At 34.9% G+C, this 25,246-nt stretch overlaps 1 pseudogene; it reads right to left on the bottom strand.

Moving 5' to 3' along the window:
* Positions 1–2,797: 2,797 nt before the first annotated feature.
* Positions 2,798–3,424, bottom strand: LOC119528920 (annotated as a pseudogene).
* Between the last annotated feature and the right edge of the window lie 21,822 nt (positions 3,425–25,246).

Here is a 25,246-nt window from a genome sequence, read left to right as displayed (position 1 = left end):
TGAATTGTAAAATAATATTCAGAATTCATAGTTGCTCAATACTTCTTACAATTTTGGTTGAGATGAATAATGGTTTCAGAGGACTGCCCAATGGGTATGCATTTCATTCTATCCCATCAGAACTAAAACTTATCTTTAAATTGTTTGACTACCATAGAACTATGTGTTTGAAGAGCCTCGTATTGAATGTCTCCCATACCCCCAGCAAAATTGTACTTTCATTTGATACTATTCTTTGGTTTTGAAGGATGCAAAATTCACTCCTTTCATTTGTTAATTAATTAATTAATTAATCTCTCCACCGTTTATTCATTCAAGTTTTCATTAAGCCTGAAATATGTTTGGCATTGGGAAACTTGCAAACAAAAACAAACAAGGAACCCAGTCTCATGGAGCCTACAGTGCAGAGACAGGCACTAATTAAGTAATCACATGAATGAGTGTAGGGTTACAAACTGAGATAATTGTTCTGAGGTAAGGGTACCAGGTTCTCTGAGGTCCCATAACAAAGGAACATGACCTTAATTAAGTGGTCAGTTGAGATGCAGTTTGGAAAGGCAGGCAGGGTCAGAACACACAGAACTTTGGGTGTAACCTTAAGAATTTTGATCTTGATCCCGAAAGCAGCAGAAAATCCACTTAAGGATTATAAGCAACAGGACGACATCATGAGATTTTAGTTTTGAAAAGGCGGTTTTGCACGTGGAATGAAGAAGAGATTAGAATGGGCCCAGGTGGAGAGAGAATAGTTCTTAGGCTTGTGAATATGAACCCTAGGAGGATTTTGTTAAGAAAATTGTTTATTGTATTATGCAGTCTATGAGGGCCTATGGGAAAATTGTCCGTCCTGACTCAGTACTGGGAATAATTGGGCCTAAACTGAATAACCATTTGTTTTTGTCTTACAAACACTGAAAATGATGTAACTGATGGTGAGCTCATGTTCTCATTGGCGTCCAGAAAGGCTAATGCCAAGTTTATGGCATTCCTCGTGCCTTCTGAAGTAGAGGACTCTAGGGTATTGTGCCTCCTCATTTACAGTTTTATCTTAATATTCTAACCTATTTTCTATTGCCTTAATTCTTTTGCTTAATTTTAATATTATTCTGTATCTTTGGAACAAAAAAAGCCTTAAATTAAAACAGGGATATGATTTTATTAAAATAATCATACTGCTACCTTAGAAGAAACACCTGAAAAACAGGTTTTGACAACATGTGCAAGGGCAAGACACTGAGGATGGAATGGGGAGGTGTGGTGAAAACAATGTTCCTTTGCACACTGAATTACCACTTGAAGATTGTGGCAGCTAATCTCCATGCTGCTCTGAGCCATATTGCTTCAAGATGTGTAAATCTGGCAGGACCCTAAATTCCAGACGTCACTCCCACTTGAGTTTGGAGCATGCTCATGGTATCTGGTATTGTGCAATGTTATTTGGAATTCATAGAAGAATTTGACTACTTCTAGCTTGAGATATGAAAAGAAAAGATCTTATCTAATTTAACACAGTGATAATGCAGTGTTTTAAATACCTCTCAGCCTATATGGGAGACACAGAGTTTCTTAGAATATATTGTCAAGCTTCACACATGACAGTTTGATAGCTGTAAGAAATAGATATTTAGAATCTGAAATGAAAACCTACGTTTTCCCATTCATTCTCAATATGAAGAATTTTAAATTTATATCAGTTTCTTACTAATGATTCTTTTAAGAGCTATGGATACAGTAGTCATTCTTTCAGATAACTTTTTATTATCAAATGTAAGAAAAGAGCAAATAAGCTATAATCTATTCACGTGGTAGAGTCTTAGAACTCCGGAAGACTGTGTGATAAGGATTCCATCTCTCCAGTGGAATGACGTCAAGCTCTACAATGGAGCACAGGAAACAGAAAGTCACTCTCCCTGGGAACGGTTTTCATACATAATCACCAGCCCATGTATTTCACTGCCTCTGATCTAGACGGGCTTCATCTGGTCCGCATCTGTCAATCCTCACCCAATAGTCCAGGAAGAGTACTGAAGACTGGGGCAGATGGAGTATCTCTGCAATCATACTCTGTTTCACTGTACAGACCTCTTTACAATACTGGTTTCCCAAACTGTATAGTCTTGATCTGATTTAACAAAATGGTTTAAACTCTGAGGTAGAAAACTCTTGAACATCACTTTTGCCTTTGACTTTCCTTTTATGGACCTTTTAAAGTGGTATACATGGCCTGTATTCCTGATTGTGTCCACTGCCAAATTTGGACCTCTAGAATACTTATTCTTTTGTTATTGTTGTTGTTGTTCAGCAAGTGAACCAAAGCCTTTATTTTATAAAAGCTGATAAAACCAACATACTATATGGTATCCTTATTCATTGCAAAAACAATTACTGGAATTTTCAGAACATCAAATGAATGAAATGTATCAATGATTAAGACTACAATTTTTAACCAATATACAGATTTCATTCAAGGTCTAGGCTTAATTTCTGCATAATATTATTCATGTGTTCCCTTTGTCAATGTGCTATTAAAATGAGACTCTTGAAAGTTGAGCCTGGTGATGTCCTGAGTTCTAAGATGATACAGCAGTTAACCTAGAACTCTGGCTTACCACTTGAGTCCTAGAGACCAAGTCTTCCAATGTTATATGACAAGGTGCATTTCTAAAAAATAAAATCTTTAGATTCTTTTGAAACATGTTAGACTCCCAAGCTTTCTAGTACCCTGGTGCCAGACAAAGTTCAAATTATGCTTTTCCCTTATCTTTCCAACCACAGCCCCAAGAACCATAAAGAGTTCCTATGCATATCTCCGAGCAGCAGTTTCTGGGGTTTGGAGGTTGGTTACTTTTGCAAGATATTCCCACAATAAAAGACATGATGATGGAACCCTGGAGAGACAAAACTGCCAAGGCAGAACCTCTGCTGGGGTGGCACTGGGTGAGAATTGGAAAGCTGAGTCCTACAAAGGCTTATAGTGCCCAGGAGAGCTTTGCAGTCTACATAGTAGTGATCCACATCTTGCAGCATGCCAGCATAGAAGGAGATGAAACAGAAGTCCCGCTATGCACCCCAGCAGGCACAGGCTCCCACAGGACAGCCAGGTGAGGACACCAGCAGTGTAGTAGAGCTGCTTCACAATCATCCTCTTGCAGGAAGGATAGCTTATCCTGGACCAAATGGTCAAAGAAGGAGACAGGCTGCTGGACAAATACAGTCTGCATGGCAATGGCATTGGTGTTGGGGATGGGCACTGGCTGGATGCAGTATGCAGGCCCAACACCAGCCCCATGGTTGGACAGGGCATGGGCACTGAGGTATGGGGAAATAACTGTTAATGACCACTGTCTCTTCATAGGATGGGGGTGGGGGTGCAGTTGGCATAGAGGAAACCCATGGCCACCTGGTATGGTCCTGGAGATGACATCTCACCACTGCCCCCACCAGAGTGGAGCCCAGAGGTCTGAGCTGGCCTCACAGGCCTAGAATACTTATTCTTGTATATACCCAGACTTGTTACATTGATGATTAGTCTATCTATATTCTGCTCTTAGTCTTGGTGTTTCAGGAATCAGGATATCCACATTCCTTTCAATCTTTGCCATAGGCCAATCTTGTTTCCTCACCTATTCCCAACTGAGGCCCATGGAAAAGCACAATTTCCTGATGAAATAAAAGGGAAAGAGGCAGATTGGAATTTTTTGGACATGGGACCTGAAGAGGAAAGTTGAGAAAAACTTACTGACTTTACACATTCACTGGCCATGACCAAGAAATAGGACATTCAGAATTATGTATATTATACACTGTGTGAAATATCCAGCCTATGTTTATTCTGTGAAAAACTATGAGACTCAATTTGGGATAAAATTTATCTAATATAGGATGACAAATTTATCTAATACAGTATTTTTTACTATCACAAAAGTAAACCAAAATAAATCTAAACAATGGACTAATTTTTCACTATCATTTCTTCCTAATCCCAATCTCCCTATAAAGATTGTTAAGGATTCATTATATTAATACCTATTTCTTACCCTAACATTCATATCTACCTGTGTCTATCTATTTGGTTTGGTAGAAAACAGGGAGTAATATCTATTTCTGTGTCTAGTCTATCACCAGGTCCTGGATATTTTAATTTAAAAATATACTTTATATCCATCTATTTATTTGCTTTTCAAAAGTTACCACCCAGGTCACACTATCACATTGTCACTTCTCACCGGAACTAATGTTATTGCATTTGGAATGGCCGCCTTCTTCCACTTCTGTTCTCTTCTAAGTCATTCCTCACACAGCAGACAGAATGGGAGGGCAACTCACCAAGTCCTATCATGTTACTGTGTTTAACTTTCTTCACAGACTTCTCTTTGCACCTAAGATATAATCAAAATACTTCTCATGGTCAACAAGGCCTGGCAAGATCTAGTCCATGCTGACTTCTTTACCCACATCTTAGTGTTGTTTTCCCACCCATTAATTATGCTCTAACAACCATGACCATTTCTCAGACTTTCTTGCTTCAGGAGCTAGACACACATAGTTCTTACATTCTTTATCAGCTCAACTGCTATTTAGACTCCACTGTACATTTGATAAGTTGCTCCTTTCGTGAGGTCTTCCCTGAACTTCCAACTTAAAGTAGTTCCTCCATTATACAATTTTATGATAAGTCACAGTTTTCCCACTCACACTTCTCTAGTTTTCATTTGGGTAGTTGTTGGTGCAATTATTTATGTAGTGACTGTCTTCTCGATAGACTGTGAACTCCATGATTGTAGAGACCATGTCTCTTTTGCTTTCTACTATATTCTAAAGGTTAGTACAGGGCCTGGCGCATAGTAAGCACTCAAACATTTGTTGAATGAATGAATGGAAATTCTGGGTTATATAGTTTATTTGTTCCATCATTCAGTAAGATATGTACCTTGTGTAAAGCTCTATTCTAAGTGCATTGGATACACCAGAGGCAAAAAGAGACAAAAATTCTTGCTCCTGTGGAGCTTACCTTCTATTGGGATGAGACCAATAATAAATGATAAATATAATAATCTAATAAATTACATAGTGTTTTAGGAGGGGTGTGTGTGTGTGTGTGTGCACGCGCGTGCGTAGTCTCAGGATAATGGTTATGAGTTACACTAGGAGAATGGGGGTTATGATTTTAATAGGATGGTCAGCTTAGGTCTAATCAACCAGGTTACATTATTTGGGGAGAGATTTGTGGCAAATGACAGTGTTAGCTATTTTAATATCTAGTGAAAGAATTTTCCGTGTAGAAGAAACAAACACCTAGGGCAAAAGTCCAAAGGTGGGAACTTGTCTGAAGTGTTTGAGAAACAGCAAAGGATGAAGCAGAGTGATCAAAGTAGGAGAGGAGCAGAAGATGAAGTCAAAGAGACAAAGAAGGGCAGGCAGATAACATAGGCCTTATAGGCTACTGTCATTACTTTGGTGGGTGAGCCATTGACTGGTTTTAGCAGAGGAGTGGCATGATCTTACTTCTGCTTTAACTCAGTCAAGGTGGCTGATGCATACTGTACCTTGTAGCAGGGCATGGATAGAAGCAGGGAGACCAGTTAGGAGGTTACTGAAGAAATTAAGGAAAATGAAGAAAATTGCTTGAATCAAGATGTAGCAATGCAGGGGGTGAAAAATATTTGGATCTGGATATAATTTGAAGGAAGGGCAAAAATATTGGCTGATACATTGAATGGGGTTTGAAAGAAAGTAAGGAGCTAAAAACAACTCCAAGATTTTTGTCTGGTGAACTAGAGGATAGAGCTGCCATCAAGTCAGATGGGAACGAGTTGAGATGAAAAGGTTTGGGTGGAGGCGGTGAGGAGATCAAGTTTAGTTGGGGATCCCAGCGGCGGTGTTAAATGAGAGGTTGAATATAATTTGCCTGGAATTCAGGAGAGTTACTTGAGGAGAGCAATGAATGGAGGAGTTGCCAGACTGTGGATGGTATTTAAAGGGACATAGAGTGAGTCTAGACAGAGAAAAGGACCAAGGTCTAAGACATTGGGCCCTGTAATGTTAAAAGATCTGGAAGAAGAATTTTCTTCATTATTAATGCTGGATCCAAATAAAATGAATGCTTTAAGATTGGCGTTTTTTCACTTGAATTCTAGCCCCAATTTTTTCTGAAGGGGTACTAGTTTTGTCTCTTTGAGCTCTAAAAATCTCTGTAAAACCACCTCTGTGCTTTACTATGTTTGTAAACAAATACTTGTCTCCTCACAGAAGTCTAAATTCTTTTAGTTAAAACTCAGTTAGACACTTAAATTTATGACAGTCACTATATGTTCTTCATGAAATATGACTTTATTCTTAAATAGATTTTAACGTTAATTCATCAGGAAGATTATTAATTGTAGAGTTATGAAACCCCAGTAGTGGTATTGAGGGAGCAAAAATTACATATATATTTCTTAGCCTTCTGAATGAATAACAAAATATGGCATAGGTATACTCTATTAGAAGTTAGCAAAAAATAGTAAGGTTATACTTAATTTTGCATTCAGGTTGTGCTAAACAACTTGGAAAGTCAAACTTTGTTCTAGATAATTCACTGATCTGAAGGAATTTAAGGAAGTTGGAGTGGATTCAGGGTTAATAAAGGAATTCAGGCCTTTGGGTTTAGTTCAGTTCATGACCCCACAGAGCCATCACTGAATAACTAAATCGATTGGGGTTAGACTACTGGAGCGGTCCAACTTTGTCTCTCAGTTCACAGTAGTTCAGGCTAATGCCCTAAAAACATATGAGCATCTGTAGCATGGAAATCATTTGACTCAATGCATTATTCTGCTCCACTGTGGGCAACTTTAATTGACTACTTGGTAAATCACTTTCCTTTGGATCGTTAGGCTTTGGGATTTTTACTACAGCACTTCTCTGTATCTGTTTGTGTCAGTTGAGCCAGAGAGCAAATGTTTAGCAAAGGATTCCAAACTCTTAGCAATACTTAAGCAATACTAAAAGTATGTGGAATGTAATCTCAGTTTTCGATTGCATGCTATTTCTAAATATAAAATCTTTCTAAGTTTTTTTTTTTTTTTTTCTGAATGGTTCTATTCCTGTTCTTTAAGAAATATTATGAAGAGCATAGTAAAATGTAATAGTTCAGAATCATACTTGGCTGGAATCAAGACTTAACTTTGCCACTTAACTAGGTGTGAAATATGTGTGGAATCTGGGAATGTACACTCTCTGCATCTTATTTTACTTGCCTGTAAAGTGGAATTGTTAGAAATATCTTCTGGGTTAGTTAAAAAAAATAAAATAAAATAATGCATTCAAGTGCTTAGCACAGTGCCTTAAATATGTGAAATACTCAATAAATTGTAGTTGTTTTTATTTGTTACTATCAATCATTCTTCTTTTCTAGGTCTTGTTCTTAATCAAAACAATTTAATATATATTTCTAAACCAACTTTATCAATAAACAATTTACATGCAATAAAAATGCCTTCACTTTGTGTGTAAATTTTGGTGAGCTTTGACAAATGTATCCACTCAGGTAACCACCACAATAATCAAGATACAGAACTTTCCCATCACTCCAGTAAGTTCCCTGAGGCTTTTCCAAATAATTTTCCCAGCTTTAGCTACAGGCAAAGGCAACTTCTGCTCAGTTTTCTGTCACTACAGAATTAGATTTGTCTCTCTAGAGATTCATATAAATGGAATTCCATATTACCTATTCTTTAGTAACTGGCTTTTTCACTCAGTATACAATTTTTGAAATTCATGTATGTTGTTGCATGTATCAGTAGTTAATTCTTTTCTATTTCTAAGAAGTATTCCATTGTATGAAAATATCATGATTGTTTAGCTATTTGATTGCTTATGGACATTTGAGTTTCTCTGGTTTTTGACTATTAAGAATAAAGATGCTATGAACATTTATGTACCAGTATTTCTGTGGTCATATATTTTCATTTCCCTGCTAAATGCATATAAGTGTAATTGCTAGATCATATAAGTGTATTTATTACCTTATAATAAGTTGTCAAAGTTTTTTCTATGTGGTTGCACATTCCCATCAACAAAGAATGAGAATTCCCCATGCTGCACATCATCTCCAACACTTGGTGTGATAAGTCTTTTTAATTTTAGCCATTTTAATATGTGTGTTTTGATATCACATTATGGTTTTGCTTTGAATTTCCCTAAATATTAATGATGTGAAGCAATTTATTCATGTGCTTATTTACCATTAATATATCTACTTTTTGGAAAGATTTGTTCAAATCACTTGCAAGGTTTTTTATGTGTATGTGTGCCTTATTGTTTATTTGTAGGGGTTCTTTAAATATTCAATTTCTATCTTTTGTCAGGTATATGGTTAGTAAATATTTTCTTCCTGAATGTGGAAGAAAAAATTTTTCATTCTGTTGAAAATGTCTTTTGAAAAATAGAAATTTTTAATTTTGATGAAGTCCAGTGTTTTAATGTTTTATTTCATTTTGGGCTGTTTGTGCCCCATCTAAGTAATATTAGGTTGTAAAGATTTTTCCCTATGCTTTCTTATACAATCTTTTTTTTTTACAACTTTTGAAGTTTTAGCTTTTATATTAAGTTCTATGGTTAATTTTAAGTTATTTTTTGAGTATAGTAAGAGGTAATAGTTGAAGTTCATTTCCTAAAAATGGATTTCCAGCTCTTCTATCTACATTTGTTGGAAAGACAAATTCCCATTTCTCCTTGAATTATCTTGGCATCTTTATCAAAAATCAATTAGTCTCATATGAGTTTCTCAGTTCTGTTCTATTAACTTATATTTCTATTCACACAAAAATACCGCATTGTCTATATTATTATAGCTTTACAGTAGATGTTAGTATATAAGAACACAAATGATTGTTGTATTAATCTTACAGCCTGTGCATCTATATAACTCATTTTTTAGTTCTAATAGTTTTCTGTAGATTTCTTAGGATTTTCCACATACAATATCATGTTGTCTGTGAATAAACATAGATTTTGTTCCTTTCCTATCTGTATGCCTTTTATTCATTTGTACTGACTTATTGCAATGGTTAGGATCTCCAATACCATGTTGAATAGAAGTGGCGAGGGTGAGTGGAGAGCATGTGTAGTTGTAGATCCTTGCCTTGTTCCCAATATTAAAGGGAAAGCATTCAATCTTTCATCTTTGAATGTGATGTTAGCTGTATATTTTTGCTAGGTGCCTTTTAGCAGGTTGAGAGAATTTCCTTCTAATTGTAATTTTCTGACAGTTTTTATTATGAATTTTTGCATTTTGTCATGTGCACTTACTGCATCTATGAGAATGTCATTTGATTTCCTCCTTTATTGTTTTAATGTGGTGAAAAACTGATTTAAAATGTTAAAACAATCTTGTGTTCCTGGGATAGATCCCAATTGGACATGATATAGTAAGCTTTTTATATTGCTGGATCCTATTATTTAATATTCTATTGAATATTTTTATATGTATGTTCATGAGGGATATTGTTCTGCAGGTTTCTCTTTTTGTAATGTCATTTTCAATTTTCTGCTGGACTTAATGAGTTCAGAATGTTCTTTTCTCTTGTACTGTCTGAAATAATTTGTTTAGGATTAGTATCATTTCGTAACTTGTTTTGTGGCCCAGCATATGACTTCTCTTGGTGAGTGTTCGATATACACTAGAAAATAACGGATGTATATTCTATGGCTTTTGTTTGGAGTATTCTATAAATATAAATCAGGTATAGTTAGATGATAGTGTTGTTCAGGTGTTCTACATTTCTACCGATTTACTATTTGTTCTATAAATTTCTGATACAAGAGTATCAAAAACCCTACTTCTATTTCTGGATTTGTCTATAACCTTTTTCAAATCTGTCATTTTATGCTTCATATTTTTTGAAGCTCTATTTTTGAATGCATACACATTTAGAATTGGTGTACCTTCTTAAATAAATTGGGCCCTTTATCATTATAAAATGTTCTGACATTGACTTTGTTTGATTTTAGTATAGCCACTCTAGTTTTGTTATACTTAATTTTGTATAAAACTGATTTTGTTCATTTTATTTTGATGTAGCTGTGTCTTCTTATTAATGTGAGCTCCTTGTAGATGGGGTGTAGCTGCATTTTAAAAACTCAGTCTGAATAGCTCTTTTTTTTTGCATTTTTTTAAATTAAATTCAATTTTATTGAAATATATTCACATACCATACAATCATCTGTGGTATACAATCAACTGTTCACAGTATGATCATGTAGTTATGCATTCATCACCACAATCTATTTCTGAACATTTTCCTTACATCAGAAAGAATCAGAATAAGAATAAAAAATAAAAATAAAAAAGAACACCCAAACCATCCTCCCCATCCCACCATATTTTTCATTCAGTTTTTGTCCCAATTTTTCTACTCATCTATCCATATACTAGATAAAGGGAGTGTGATCCACAAGGTTTTCACAATCACAATCACCCCTTGAAAGCTACATTATACAATCGTCTTTAGGAGTCCAGACTACTGGGTTGGAGTTTGAGAGTTTCAGGCATTTACTTCCAGCTGTTACAATACATGAAAACCTAAGAGGTGTTATCTATATAGTGCATAAGAATGTCCACCAGAGTGACCTCTCAACTCCATTTGAAATCTCTCAGCCACTAAAACTATTTTGTTTCATTTTATATCCCCCTTTTGGTCAAGAAGATTGAATAGCTCTTTTTAATTGGTGTTTTTGGACCTTCTATATTCAATGAGATTATAAATATGGGTGGATATAGATCTACCACATTGCTATCAGTTTTCTATTTGGTCTTTTATTTTTTACTTTCTTTTATAATAATTGATTATTTTGTTTAATAGTCTATCTTATTTCTACTATTGGCTTACTAAGTAAACTTCTGAGTATTGAATTTTTTTTAGTAATGACTCTGACAGCTTTTGTTCCAGATTAATTCTTTCAAAAGTTTTTGTATAGCAAACAACCTTGGCAGATAGTGTCTTCTCCTGGAGCAGAGGGCTGGTTTGCTTGCTAATCAGTAGAATAAAGATATTGTCTCCATCTTTACCTTGATTAAAGCTTTGTGTATGAATTCTCTGTGGAGTTTTGTGAGTCTTTTCAATTTCCCAAGTTGTGTAATTATTGCAGTATAGAATTAGTTTTTCAAATCATAAGTAAGGAAGCATGAGTGCTGACTTGAACACAAAAGCCAATCAGAAGACATAAAGAGGGTTAGGCTAGAGGTAGTATTGTGGGGTCTTGAATGCTAATTAGTCAAGGTTATATTTTAACAAGAATATTTTAGGTTGTGATTAAAATTACTAAACTTTGCTTTGCAGATGTAAATATCAAAAATTTAATAAAAATTTTTGATAAATAGCTATGATACAAATATCCATTGCCAGTTAACAGCCATGTTGACCTCTTGGTAAAGTGTCATTATGTATATTCTAGATTTTGATTACCTACAATTTAGAAGTATGATGTTGTGCATATAAAGAGGATTCTTAGTTTTTCCTCCCAAGAGATTTGTTTTAGCTTAACAGAAAAGCCAAGTATGCATAAAAATATTCAAAATACAATGCCACCAATAATAGAAGCCAACTACCATCACATCACTAAGGGAGTAGTAATTCTATGTGGGGATGATGTTATACTTGAAAGGTAAGTACAATTTCACAAGAGAACTAACAGGATTTCTAGGAGACTGGAAGAGCCAGAAGCAAAGCTCAGCTTTTCCAAACTGGCAACAATTACCTTGCGATCACATCCATGACAAATATCTTTTCCTAAAACCATGACCTAAAGGTGCATGAGAGAAGATATCCAAGCTGGGCCAATTGAAGAATACACAGATATGTAAGGGGTTGGAGCTGAATCATTTTATGACAGTCCCCTAAAGAAAAGGTTGGTTGCAGAGAAGCAGACTCTGAGGCAGAGATTAGCATGCAGGATGTTTCTGATGCTCTTTGTTAAGCAATATCTTTGATTCTGTAAGCTATCCTGGTATCTTTTAAGCAAACTCCTTTCTACTTAGACAGACATATTCTGCTGCTTGCAACTAAAAGAATATAACTGAAATATGGACACTCAAAGTAAAGAACACAAATACTCTGAGAAGTAATATCTAAAAATGTTAGAGTAACACTAAGAAAGTATACATCATAGAAACCAAGAAAAGAGGGCTTCAAACTGTCCACAGTGTCACATGTTGCAGAGGAGTCATTAAAACAAAGACCAAAAGAGTTATTTGGATTTAGCAATTAGAAATTATTGTTGATATTTGTTAAAGTAGCTTCCTGTGGAATGGGCAAGAGTCTTTATTTCAATACATTGTAGAGCAGAAGAAAAGAAACCACTGCCAAAGGAAATGGTGATATTAAAGGAGGAGTTTTACACAGTACAAGAAATATGTGCATATTTGTATGCTGACGGGAAAAGTTTGAAAATATAGGAGAGAAAGAGAATACTCTTTAGAATTGAGATACTAGGGGAGTGGTCCAGTTCTGAATTAGAATTGGTGAAAAGTGGAATTAGTGTTACATTTAGAGGGTCAAAGTGAAGCAGGAGATATTTATTCTGTAATAAGGTCATTGTGGTTGATGTGATGATTGATGGAGAGGAACTGATGGGTTCCGGCTTGCTTTTACTTCTTGCACTCTACATCCACTTCTTCCTGCATGCTGGCTGCTTTGACCAACAGTGGCAGCTGGTGCACCACCAGATGTTTGGCAGCAGGCCCACATAAGTGATAGCAACACAGAGGCATTGCCTTCCCATGGATGTCTCTCCCCACTTGCCTTCTCTTCTCACTCTCCTTTTGGTGGGTGTGTAATTTGGCTTTTCAGATTAACTGGTTGCTGACTACATCTCTGATCTTCCAACATCCTCTCTGGTCCTCACTTTCCCCTGTTCTTCCACCATTGTGTAAGGTCTGATTTTTATAATTAATCCTTATCTCATGTCTCATGGTGGTTCTGCTCCTGTAATTGATCCCTGATACTTGATTATGAAGAGCTGACATTTTATTTAAAAATACATTGCATACTTAAACCAAATGTGGTTGTTTAATTCTCAATATAAATAATCATTAACATAAGAATTCTGTTAAAAATACAATCAACAAATTGTGATGTTTGTCATATATGTGGCATGCAGTTTACATACTGTATTTTTTAACCAAACTTTTTGTTTAATTAGTGGAGGAAAGAGTCATTATCTTGAGCACTCTTTTAAAAAAACAAAAAACAAAATCACTCTTATAATCCAACACAGTGCATTTTTTACATATTAGTCACATGCACAGCATAATAGTTCTAGGAATGATGAGACCCTATCTTTAAAATAAACACGTTTTTAAAGGAATGTAAGCATTGTGGTTTGTTCAAGATGTAAAATTTGAGTACCTTGAGTCATTTTACTTTATGCTGACGTTATCAAAATGGATACTACATAGATTTTTAAAAATCCTTTCCTCAGAAATTTTTACATGTCAGGTTGATTCTGTTTCCTTGATATGGTTGTTGTTAATGGCTGTTGTTAAACTTGGGAAAGGAAGTATTTGCATTTAAGCTTTCTTTTAAAATATTTATTTTAAATCCTTGGGAAGTCTTGACCAAGCATTCTGCTTACTGTGATACTTAAGAAAAGGCCTTCTGTACAGATTCAAAAAGATGCATCACTTTCCATGTCCCATAACCTCATGACAGGCTCACTTAGTGTAGATATGCTGGTTTATAAAAACTCTACCACATTAATAAAATGCACACTTATGACAGTATGGCAACAGGACAATGAATAATATCTACCCTCGAAAAATTGTCACTAAGGTAATTAGCATGCCTTTTATGCTTATTAACCAACTCACCAAGTAGTTTGGATACAGTGTCTTAAAGCAGCTTTTCTTGTGTTATGAAGAATAGCAAGGCATTGTTAAGGCATTTCCTTAGCTTCAGGCACTTTTTAAAACCATAACCATTGTCAACATCCTGGAGCCTTTCAGCCCATTGTACACAGATGGTATTTCTTAGAGCCCAAAGATATGCAGTCAGCAGGCTACTGTGCATGGCTGGTGCTATAGGGTGACAATGAAAGATGAAGGCTGCCCACTAATATTGGCTGATACCCATCAGAAGCACTTAGCTGAGGCCATGCCCTAATGTGGCAATGTCAGGACACTGTTTTTGATGTACCCAGTATGAAGTCCAGAAGGCTGGCCTGCTGGTTAAGAGGCTGACAGTGCAGTACTAGCAGAATACCAGGGTATAAATTGACTCCTAAATTTCCTCCTATCTCCTGGCATTTTAATAATTCCTAATTCAACAAACATTTGAGAGACACCTATGCCATGTCGGGTGCTGGGCTTTTAAGGTGAATTACACAAGGACTCCACCCTTGAAGAGCTCATGGTCTAAGGAATCATGTTGAAACAGAACTATCCCAAAGGTGTGCCTTTAAACAGAACAGTAAAATAAAGTGTATTAGCAATATTAAAATATGTACAGCTTACTGTGTTGTCAGAGAAGACAAAACAATTTCCTCTTTCTGGGAGCCAGAAAAGCTTCAAAGAAAAGGTAATCCTTGAGCTCTGTCTGAGGGATTTAAAGTATGTGTGTGCTGTGTTGGTGGTTGTGAATGTTGTAGTCGTGAGGAGTTCCAGTGAGTAAAATTATTCTACGCAGGGAAGGGGCAGCATTATGCAAGATATGGGGGTGCATTTATTACACAAAAGTTTTACACTTCATTCACAAAAGGGAATTGAGGTGACTTTAAAGATACAAATATATTCAATTATTTAATAAACAGTAACCGGGCTCTTAAAAATGCTAAGCATGGTTATGGGTCCTTATGCACGTGTTCACATCAGCCAGCAAAACAGACAATGATCCCATCCTTCATGGGACTTACTTTCTAGCTGGAGGGACATAAAACAACCAATAAAGTCAATGCGTAAGTAATTAAATAACATATTGGAAAGTGATAAGTCAATGGAAAATAAGAAAATCAGAGTAGCTGGGATTGGATTGGGTGAGAATGTGGCAATATTAAATTGATTGGTCCAGGCATGTCTCATGGATCAGATATGATTTGCTCAAAGACTTGGAGGAGGTGAAGGTATATAGGAGAGGAGTGTTCCAGGGAGAGGAAGAAATAAGGCAACCAGATGTGGTAAGTGCAGAATGAGAAATGGGGAGAATAGTATGTGGGAGGCCAAAGGTGATGGGAGAGTTTAGCTAAGGAGAAAAATTAGATCATGTAAGACCTTGCAGAAGTTTATAGGCCATTAGGAGGGCTTCAGCTTTTTTTTTTTTTTTTAATACATTTTCCACTGCAAAATCCAACATATAAACAGAACAGTGACAACCTTCAAAGCACTTCAACTTTTAATTTGAGTAAAGTGGGGGCTTTGAGCAAGGAGTGACATTACAGACAAATTTTGAAGGGATTGTTCAGATGCTGTCAATAGACTGGAGGGAGGCAAAGTTGGAAGCAGAGAGACCTGTTGGAGGCTACTATGGTAATCCACATTGATATGGTGATCACTTGAACAAGAGTCTTAGCACTGGAGAGACAGTGGGGAGCAGACAAATTCTGGATTTTACTTGAAGAAGACCTAGGGTGAATTCCTGATGGGTTGAATGAGGTTGTGAGAGAGATGCATCATGTATGACTCCAAGGGTTTTTGCCATGAGCAAATGAAGGGATGGAGTTGACTTCCACTGAGATGGGCAAACCTGTGGTAGGGTGTATCTTGCAGGTATATCAGGTCATGGATATTTTAGGCATAATGCATCTATTAGACATGCAAGTAAAAATGTCAAATAGGCAGTTAATATATCACTGATGTTCAGAAGAGGTTCTGAAGTAGAGATGTACTTTTGGAAGTTACTAACACAGAAAAGTTATTTAAAGTCAGAAGACTGGTTGAGATCTCCAACGAAGTGAATGAAAATGGATAAAAGATAAGAGATCCAGGCATTGAGCTCTGGGACACTCCAACATTACAAACATACTTACACAGAAATACATATACGTACATGTATATATCATAAGTTATATGGGTACACACAAAATGGAAATATATGTGTATATATATATATATACACACTAAGATTATTATCTATGACTAGGTACAAAGAGAAAGAAGTAGCATAATAAGATATTATGAGAAAGAAAATGGGTACTTTGAAATGCATGCTTTGATATGCCATATAATAACCAAAGTTCGGCCATAAAATGAGTTCTGATGCTCTGAAGTTTCTTGTGACCAAAGTAATATTGACTCCACATTGTTGGAGGGCAAAGGTGTTAGGTGGAAGCAACCAAGCACCAGCTAAGAGGAGACCAGGATGGGACCATGGAGGACCCTGTAGTCAGGGCTTATCTAAAGCTGGTACGTGGCAGTACAACACACTTGCTGTTTATAGGCAGCATCGGTTCTGAATGGACTTGGTGTCTGCTGACAGTTCTGTGACCATATTGTGCCAGTTGATAAATATTTTGAATATCACCCTTGCTTTTATGATATGCTAAGGTGCATGAACTTGGCCATTTAGGCTCAAGAGACTTTTATAGACTTTATAGGACTTGAACATGATGGTGACATAACCAGAAGAGTTGCTTTCTCAAACTTTTAGTTGTTTATTTATTCACTTATTTGATCATTTATTTTTTATTAAACAACAATTTTCATGCAGCAGAATGTAGCACGGATTAATGGTGGAAGATATTGGAGAAAGGAATATCAGTTAGCAGGCCAGGTTAGCGGAATGACGTGGGCTTGATTTAAGGCAGTGCAGTGGAAATGTGTACCATGTTTTTACTGCTTCTGTTCTAGAAGCAGTAAAAACAGACTGGAGATTCATTGTATGTGGGGCTGAGATTCTTGGATATGTGACAATGTGGGTGATCATGTTATTAAGAAGAATAGAGAAAACCGTCAAGAGTTTGGGTCTAAAATGTGAGTTTAGTATATGTTGAATTTGAGAGACACATAAGATAATCAATCATTTGGATTTTCATTTCTGCACCTTTGGAGAGAGTTCAAGGATTAGCAATAAGTATTTGGGAATCATCACAGTATGCATAGGTGGCAATTACACCTGTGAGGAATTCAGAAATTTTTTCCATTGCTACATTTCAAATACTCTACCAGATCAAAATTTCCTAAAGTACTGCTTTTGACTGTTACTCTTCTCCTGATCTTTGGTGACTGTATCTTTGGTGACTACCATTGCTTAGAGTGTAAAATTGCTTTCAGGCATCATAAAATTCCCTTTACTGTCTGATCAAAGTTCACCTTTCCAGCATTGACTTCCATTACATACCTCATTTACTCTGTTCAGATAAAATCTGTGACCTACTCTCCCATAGTTGCTGTGATTTTCTTAAACTGTTTTATTTGTTTAGAATGTTCTTATCACCTTCTGTATTAAATCACCAGTTAATTTGGTTAAACTCATTTTGCATTTGAAATTAACGTATTTTTATTTAATTATGTCAAATTGTGTTCTAAAAATAACTCATTTCTGAAAAAGATCTGAAATATATAATTAAAATCATTTGAAATATAAAATATGTTGATGTGTCTTTTCAAATGTGAGATTTAAAAGTTTTCTTAATAATATGTTTAAAGCACAAAACATGCTAGATTTTGGCATTGAGTTCATACTTCATGTAAATTTAACAGGTTGTTAGGTTTAATTAACTTTTCTCCTCTATTTACCTATATCCTTTATAAGTTCATGTCTCTCTGGGCAGCAAATGTGTCATATGATTAATATGCTTGGAAAAATTAAAGTCATGGTTTATTAATTGTGGCTTGGAGGATGTTCTAGTTTGCTAATGCTGCCAGAATGCAAAACACCAGAAATGGATTGGCTCTTATAAAAGGGGTTTATTTATTTGGTTACACAGTTACAGTCTTAAGGCCATAAAGTGTCCAAGGTAATGCATCAGCAATTGGGTAACTTCACTGGAGGATGGCCAATGGTGTCCGGAAAACCTCTGTTAGTAGGGAAGGCACATGGCTGGCATCTGCTCCAAAGTTCTGGTTTCAAAATGGCTTTCTCCCAGGACATTTTGAGGCTGCAGTTCCTCAAAAATGTCACTCAGTTGCACTTGGGGTATTTGTCCTCTCTCAGCTTCTCTGGAGCAAGAGTCTGCTTTCAACCGCTGTCTTCAAACTGTCTCTCGTCTGCAGCTCCTTTGCTGTTTTCAAAGTGTCCCTCTTGGCTGTAGCTCCTCTTCAAAATGCCACTCTCAGTTGCACTGAGTTCCTTCTGTTTGCCAGCTCATTTATATGGCTCCACTGATCAAGACCCACCCTGAATGGGTGGGGCCATGCCTCCATGGAAATATCTCATCAAAGTCATCACCAACAATTGGGTGGGGTGCATTTCCATGCAAACAACCTAATCCAAACATTCCAACTTAATCCCCATTAATATGTCTGCCCCACAAGATTGCATCAAAGAATATGGCTTTTTCTGGGGGCCATAATACATCCAAACCAGCACAGAGGATATTAAGTGAAACTTAGCCAAACATAGGAAAGTCAATACATTTGATTCTGGGCAAGCCAGAACTAGTCATCTGTCTTCAATTAATTTATGATTTTATATTTCAATCAAATAATGGAACAGATGAGGCATTCCCTATATCAAGCAGTAATAAAAAGACTGGCTAAAATGCTTTATTCCAGGGAATCCTTTTAAATTGTAATCATAGTATGCTAGATTAAGAAATGACCTATGTGAATATTTAAGGTAGCTTGTTGATTACGGATACTTTTTCCTACATAGTAGAGAAATGAAGTGACTGGCACAAATTCAAACCACTATTTATATCCGTAACCTAGAGATATTAAGGATTTGCCCAGTTCTACAGCTGGGTAGTGGTGAAAATGGGATTTTTAATAACATCTTCTCGCTCTTCTAAGTTTTTTTTACATTAAATTCTTCTGAATTCTGCTAGACATGAAACACATACAAATAGTTATGCATGTAATGCATAAATATGAATATCTCACATGAGATATAAACATTATTCAATGAAAGTTAACTATGAAAATGCTATGCATTTTTGCATTTTAATGAGTTACAACAAAGAACACAAACTGCTTTTGAAAAATACTCATTGGAATTTATATTTACTAATTAATTCATAAATTATTTTAAGTTTAGTTCTCTTCTAGGTACACATGGGGAAGTTGAGAACTAGGTGGTGTCCTAAACTAAGTATGGATGATAAATAAAATTGTAATTTCTTAAGTTTAAATTCTCTATTTCATTTTTTGAATAACATTTATTATTGAAGTTTAACAGAATAAAATGCATAGATCTAAAATGAGTTATTAGATGAATGCATTGCATAATCATCACTCAGCACAAGAATAGAACTTTGTCAGCACCACAGAAACTTCCCTTATGGCACTCACTGTCATTACTCACAATTTACCAAATAACTATTATTCTGGTTTCTGTCACCATAGAATGGTTTTGTTAGGTTTGGTGTCCAAACCTATTTATTTATCATAAATTAAGCGGCTATGATTATATGCTCATGTCTTGTGGAACTCCCATGAATACATTGCTTTTGTGTATATTACTAGGAGTGGAATTGCTACATCATAGAATATTGATATGTTTAGAGCTAGTAGACCACCAAAATCAGTTTTCCCAAGACATTGTGCTAATTCAGATTCCCAACAGCAGTGCACAAGATTTTTCACTGCTCCAAATGTGTGTGTGTGTGTATTTGTATATGTGTGTATATGTATGTTTGTATGTGTTTCATATTAGCGTCCCTGTGAGTATATAGTAGTATATGATTGTCATTTTAATTTGCATTTCCTTAATGATTAATGATATTGAGCATGTTTGTCTATTTGAGTCCACTCCTTTGTGAAGTACCTGTTCAAGTCTTTTGCCCATTTTTCTTTTAGGTTGCCTTTGTAGATGTTCTTTAAATATTCTGGATATATTATAAAATAATATATTACTCTCTTAGTGGTGTCTTTTGATGAACCTAAAGGGTCTTAATTTTAATTAAGTTCAGTAGCTCTTTTTTATTTTTTAATTTGATGGCTAATATTGTGTATTCTCCTAAAACTTTATTGTTTTATTGTGCACAGCTAAAATTAGGATTCACTTGGTATTCGTTGTTTGGTATGATGCAAAATAGGGGTCAGGTTAGGTTTTTTCCCTCCAAATGAATATCCAGTTTAGCTAATACCGTTTACTGAAAAAGCCATCCTTTCCCCTCTGCCCTGCAGTGCCACATGTTTCTTAAGTCAGATAGCTATATATATGTGTATGTGTTTCTGAGTTTCCTATTCTGTTCCATTAATTAGCGTATTTCTCTCAAAACATGTCCCAATTTCACACTATCTTATTACTGTAGCTTTATAAGTCTTGATATTTGGTAGGAATCCTTTGTTCTTCTGCAGGAGTATCTTAGCTATTATTGGCTCTTTGACTTTTCTTTTAAGAATTAAATCAGCTTATTACAGGATACATGCTGCAATTGTAATTGGGAATACATAGAATCTAAAGAGCATTAGAGAATCTAAAGAGCATTAGGAGAGAACTGATATTTTGAAATAGTGAATCTTCTAAATCATGAACTTGGTCTAGTCCTCCATTTGTTCAAGTCTTTATAAATTCTCCTCAGTAATTTTTGTAGTTTTCTGCATAGAAGTCTTCTGTATTTTGTTAAATTTCATTTTCATGTATTTGAAATTTTTTGATGTTATGGTTAATGGCATTATTTTATATATTTTATTTTCCCATTATATGCTACTAGTATATAGAAATAATTGATTTTTGTCTGTACCTTATAATAAGCAAACTTGCTAAATTCACTTATTAATTCTGAAAGTTGATTTGTAGATTGGTTTGGATTTCCAATGTTTATAATCAAGTCATCTGTGAATAATGACAATTTTGTTTCCTGTATTGTAATTGTTATGTTTTTAAATTCTTATATTGCTTTATTACATATGATAAATCCTTCAGTACAATGCTGGATAGAAGGAGTGATAGTGGTCATGCTTCTCTTATTCCTGATCTCAGGGAGAAAGCTTTCAATATTGTCCCTTTAAAAATTATATTTACCAGGATTATATTTTAAAGACACTCATGACATTAAAGAAGAGTCCTTCCATTTCTAATTTGCTAGAAATTTTTATATGAAAGGATGTTAAATTTTAATAAATGCCCTTTCTGAATCTATTGAAATAATTGTGGCTTTTTTTTCTTGTTTATTATGTTAATGTGATGAATCATGTTGACTTATTTTCTGATGCTGAACCAAACTTGCATTCTTGGAATTAACCCCATTTTGTTATGATGCATTATTCTTTTCATATATTAGTGGATTTGATATGCTAATATCTTTAGTTTTTTGTTCTATGTTCATTAGTGAGATTAGAATATAATTTTTCTTTCTTATAACAGTATTGTCAGGTTAATATAAAGGTTGTGATAGCCTCATAAAACTAGTTTAGGCATTTTCCCTCTTTACTATATTATGAATTTGTGAAGAGCAGTGTTATTCTTCCCTTTTGTGAAGCCATTTGGGCCTAGCTTGTTCTTTAATTATAGTTTCAATCACTTTATTTATTTATTTTTTGATTTTTTAATGCAATTTTATTGAGATATAATCACATAACATACAATCATTCAAAGTATGCAATCAGTTGTTAACAGTATTGTCATGTAGTTGTGCATTTATCACCACAAAGTTTGAACATTTTCATTATCCAAAAAATAAAATAAAGATTAAAATAAAAAAGAACATCCCAAACATCCCATTCCTTTCCTCCCCTCCATTGTTCATTTACTTTTTTTTTTTTGGCCAATTTATTTTTGACAAGACTGCAAAGTCCACTCAATTGGGAAAGAATAATCTCTTCAACACATGGTACTAGGATAACTGGATATTATCCATATACAAAAAAAAAAAGAAAAAGAATCAGGACCCCTCTCTCACACCATACACAAAAATTAACTCAAAATGGATCAAAGACCTAAATATAAAAACCAGGACTATCAAACTCCAGAAAAAAATATAGGGAAACATCTTCAGGATCTTGTGTTAGACAATGCTTTCATAGACTTTGCACTTAAACTACAAGCAATGAGAAGAAAAAAAATAGTTAAATGGGATCTCATCAAAATTAAAAACTTTTATGCATCAAAGGGTTTATCATGAAAGTGAAAAGAGAACCTACTCAGTGGAAGAAATCATTTGGAAACTACATATCCAATAAGGGTTTAATATCCAGCATATATAAAGAAATCCCACAACTCAACAATAAAAAGATAAACAACTCAATTAAAAAGTGAGCAAAAAACTTGAATAGACATTTCTCCAAAGGGTATACACAAATGGCCAAAAACCACATGAAAAGATGCTCAATATCATTAGCTACTTAGGGACATGCAAATCAGAACCACAATGAGATACCATCTCACATCAATCAGAATGGCTACTAGTTAAAAACAAGAAAATTATAAATGTTGGGGAGGATGTGGAGAAATAGGAACACTCAATCATTGCCGATGGAAATGAAAAATGATGCAGCTGCTGTGGAAGACAGTTTGATAGTTCCTCAGAAAGCTAGGTATAGAATTACCATGTGACCCAGTAGGGACCCGAACAGATATTTGTGCACTGAGTTTCAATCACTTTAATAAATATAGCATTAACAACATGTAATATTATTACTTGTTGCCAGTTTTAGTAACAGTTTTCCAAGACATTTGTCCATTTCATCTAAATTTTCATATTTATTGATATGAAATTGCCCATAATTTATTCTCTTTGACTTTTTAACATCTCTAGGATTTTTTGTGATGTCCTATTTTTCATTCTTGATATTGAACATTTTTGTTCTGTTTCCTTTTTTCACATTTTTGCTAAGAATTTACAGATTTTATTAGTCTTTTTAAAGACTGACTGTTGAGCTTGTTATTTTTTCTCTGGTATACATCAGCTATTTCACTTTTTTCTTATTTTTATTATATCCATGCTTGGACATTTTTTGAGCTTAACTTGTAATTTTTTCCCAATTTCTTGAGATGAAAGCTTTTATCAATTATTTTCTGCATTTCTTCTTTCCTAATATATGCAGATAAAGCTATAAACTCCCCCTAAAATCTTAAAATACTATTTTAGATGCATCCTACACTCTTTTATATTGAGTTTTAATTATAATGCAGTTCAAAGTGTTTTCTAATTTTCATTTGGATTTTATTTCTTTGACCCACAGTTTATTTAATTATGTGTTTCTTAATTTAAAAATATTTGAGAATTGTCCAATTATTTTGCCATTACTAATTTCAAGTTTAATAACACTGTGGTCAAAGAATATATTCTGCATTATTTTTTTTCTTTGAAATTTGTTTGGACCTGCTTTAAAGGCCAGCATATTGTCTAGTTAGTAAGGGTTCTTGGGCACTTCAAAAGAACATGCACTCTGCAGTTATCACGTAATGTTCTTTCTATCTCTCTATGTCAGTTAGGTTAAGTCGGTTAACTGTGGTTCGATTCTATATACTTACTAATTTCATTGCTCTGTTTATTATTTTCTTAGTGAGATATGTTAAAATCTCTCACTTTTATTGATGTTAGGCTTGAATCGAAAATTTAATCCATTTGAAAAAGCAAAAGCATTATTGTTGCTGTTTAATATTTAATACCAAAATTGGTATTATTCAACATCATTTGTGTCCCTATGTATGTGAATCTTTACACTGAAAGGATGTGATAAAAATTGGATTATCAAGAACCAGATAATTTAGCTTTGAAAACTTGACATCTTTAAATTCAAGTATTGAACTGAGCCATAATGGTCTTTTCAACAAATGGGGCTGGGAGAGTTGGATATCCATATCCAAAAGAATGAAAGAGGACCCCTACCTCACCCCCTACACAAAAATTAACTCAAAATGGACCAAAGATCTCAATATAAAAGAAAGTACCATAAAACTCCTAGAAGATAATGTAGGAAAACATCTTCAAGACCTTGTATTAGGCGGCCACTTCCTAGACTTTACACCCAAAGCACAAGCAACAAAAGAGAAAATAGATAAATGGGAACTCCTCAAGCTTAGAAGTTTCTGCACCTCAAAGGAATTTCTCAAAAAGGTAAATAGGCAGCCAACTCAATGGGAAAAAATTTTGGGAAACCATGTATCTGACAAAAGACTGATATCTTGCATATACAAAGAAATCCTACAACTCAATGACAATAGTACAGACAGCCCAATTATAAAATGGGCAAAAGATATGAAAAGACAGTTCTCTGAAGAGGAAATACAAATGGCCAAGAAACACATGAAAAAATGTTCAGCTTCACTAGCTATTAGAGAGATGCAAATTAAGACCACAATGAGATACCATCTCACACCGATTAGAATGGCTGCCATTAAACAAACAGGAAACTACAAATGCTGGAGGGGATGTGGAGAAATTGGAACTCTTATTCATTGTTGGTGGGACTGTATAATGGTTCAGCCACTCTGGAAGTCAGTCTGGCAGTTCCTTAGAAAATTAGATATACAGCTACCATTCGATCCAGCGATTGCACTTCTCGGTATATACCCGGAAGATCGGAAAGCAGTGACACGAACAGATATCTGCACGCCAATGTTCATAGCAGCATTATTCACAATTGCCAAGAGATGGAAACAACCCAAATGTCCTTCAACAGATGAGTGGATAAATAAAATGTGGCATATACACACGATGGAATACTACGCGGCAGTAAGAAGGAACGATCTCGTGAAACACATGACAACATGGATGAAACTTGAAGACATAATGCTGAGCGAAATAAGCCAGGCACAAAAAGAGAAATATTATATGCTACCACTAATGTGAACTTTGAAAAATGTAAAACAAATGGTTTATAATGTAGAATGTAGGGGAACTAGCAGTAGAGAGCAATTAAGGAAGGGGGAACAATAATCCAAGAAGAACAGATAAGCTATTTAACGTTCTGGGGATGCCCAGAAATGACTATGGTCTGTTAATTTCTGATGGATGTAGTAGGAACAAGTTCACTGAAATGTTGCTATATTACATAACTTTCTTGGGGTAAAGTAGGAACATGTTGGAAGTTAAGCAGTTATCTTAGGTTAGTTGTCTTTTTCTTACTCCCTTGTTATGGTCTCTTTGAAATGTTCTTTTATTGTATGTTTGTTTTCTTTTTAACTTTTTTTTCATACAGTTGATTTAAAAAAGAAGGGAAAGTTAA

Source organism: Choloepus didactylus, chromosome 3 (assembly GCF_015220235.1).
Source record: "Choloepus didactylus isolate mChoDid1 chromosome 3, mChoDid1.pri, whole genome shotgun sequence".
Lineage (NCBI taxonomy): Eukaryota > Metazoa > Chordata > Mammalia > Pilosa > Megalonychidae > Choloepus > Choloepus didactylus.
The sequence above is the reverse complement of the archived record's forward strand: the minus strand, read 5'-3'. Positions and strand labels throughout refer to the sequence as shown.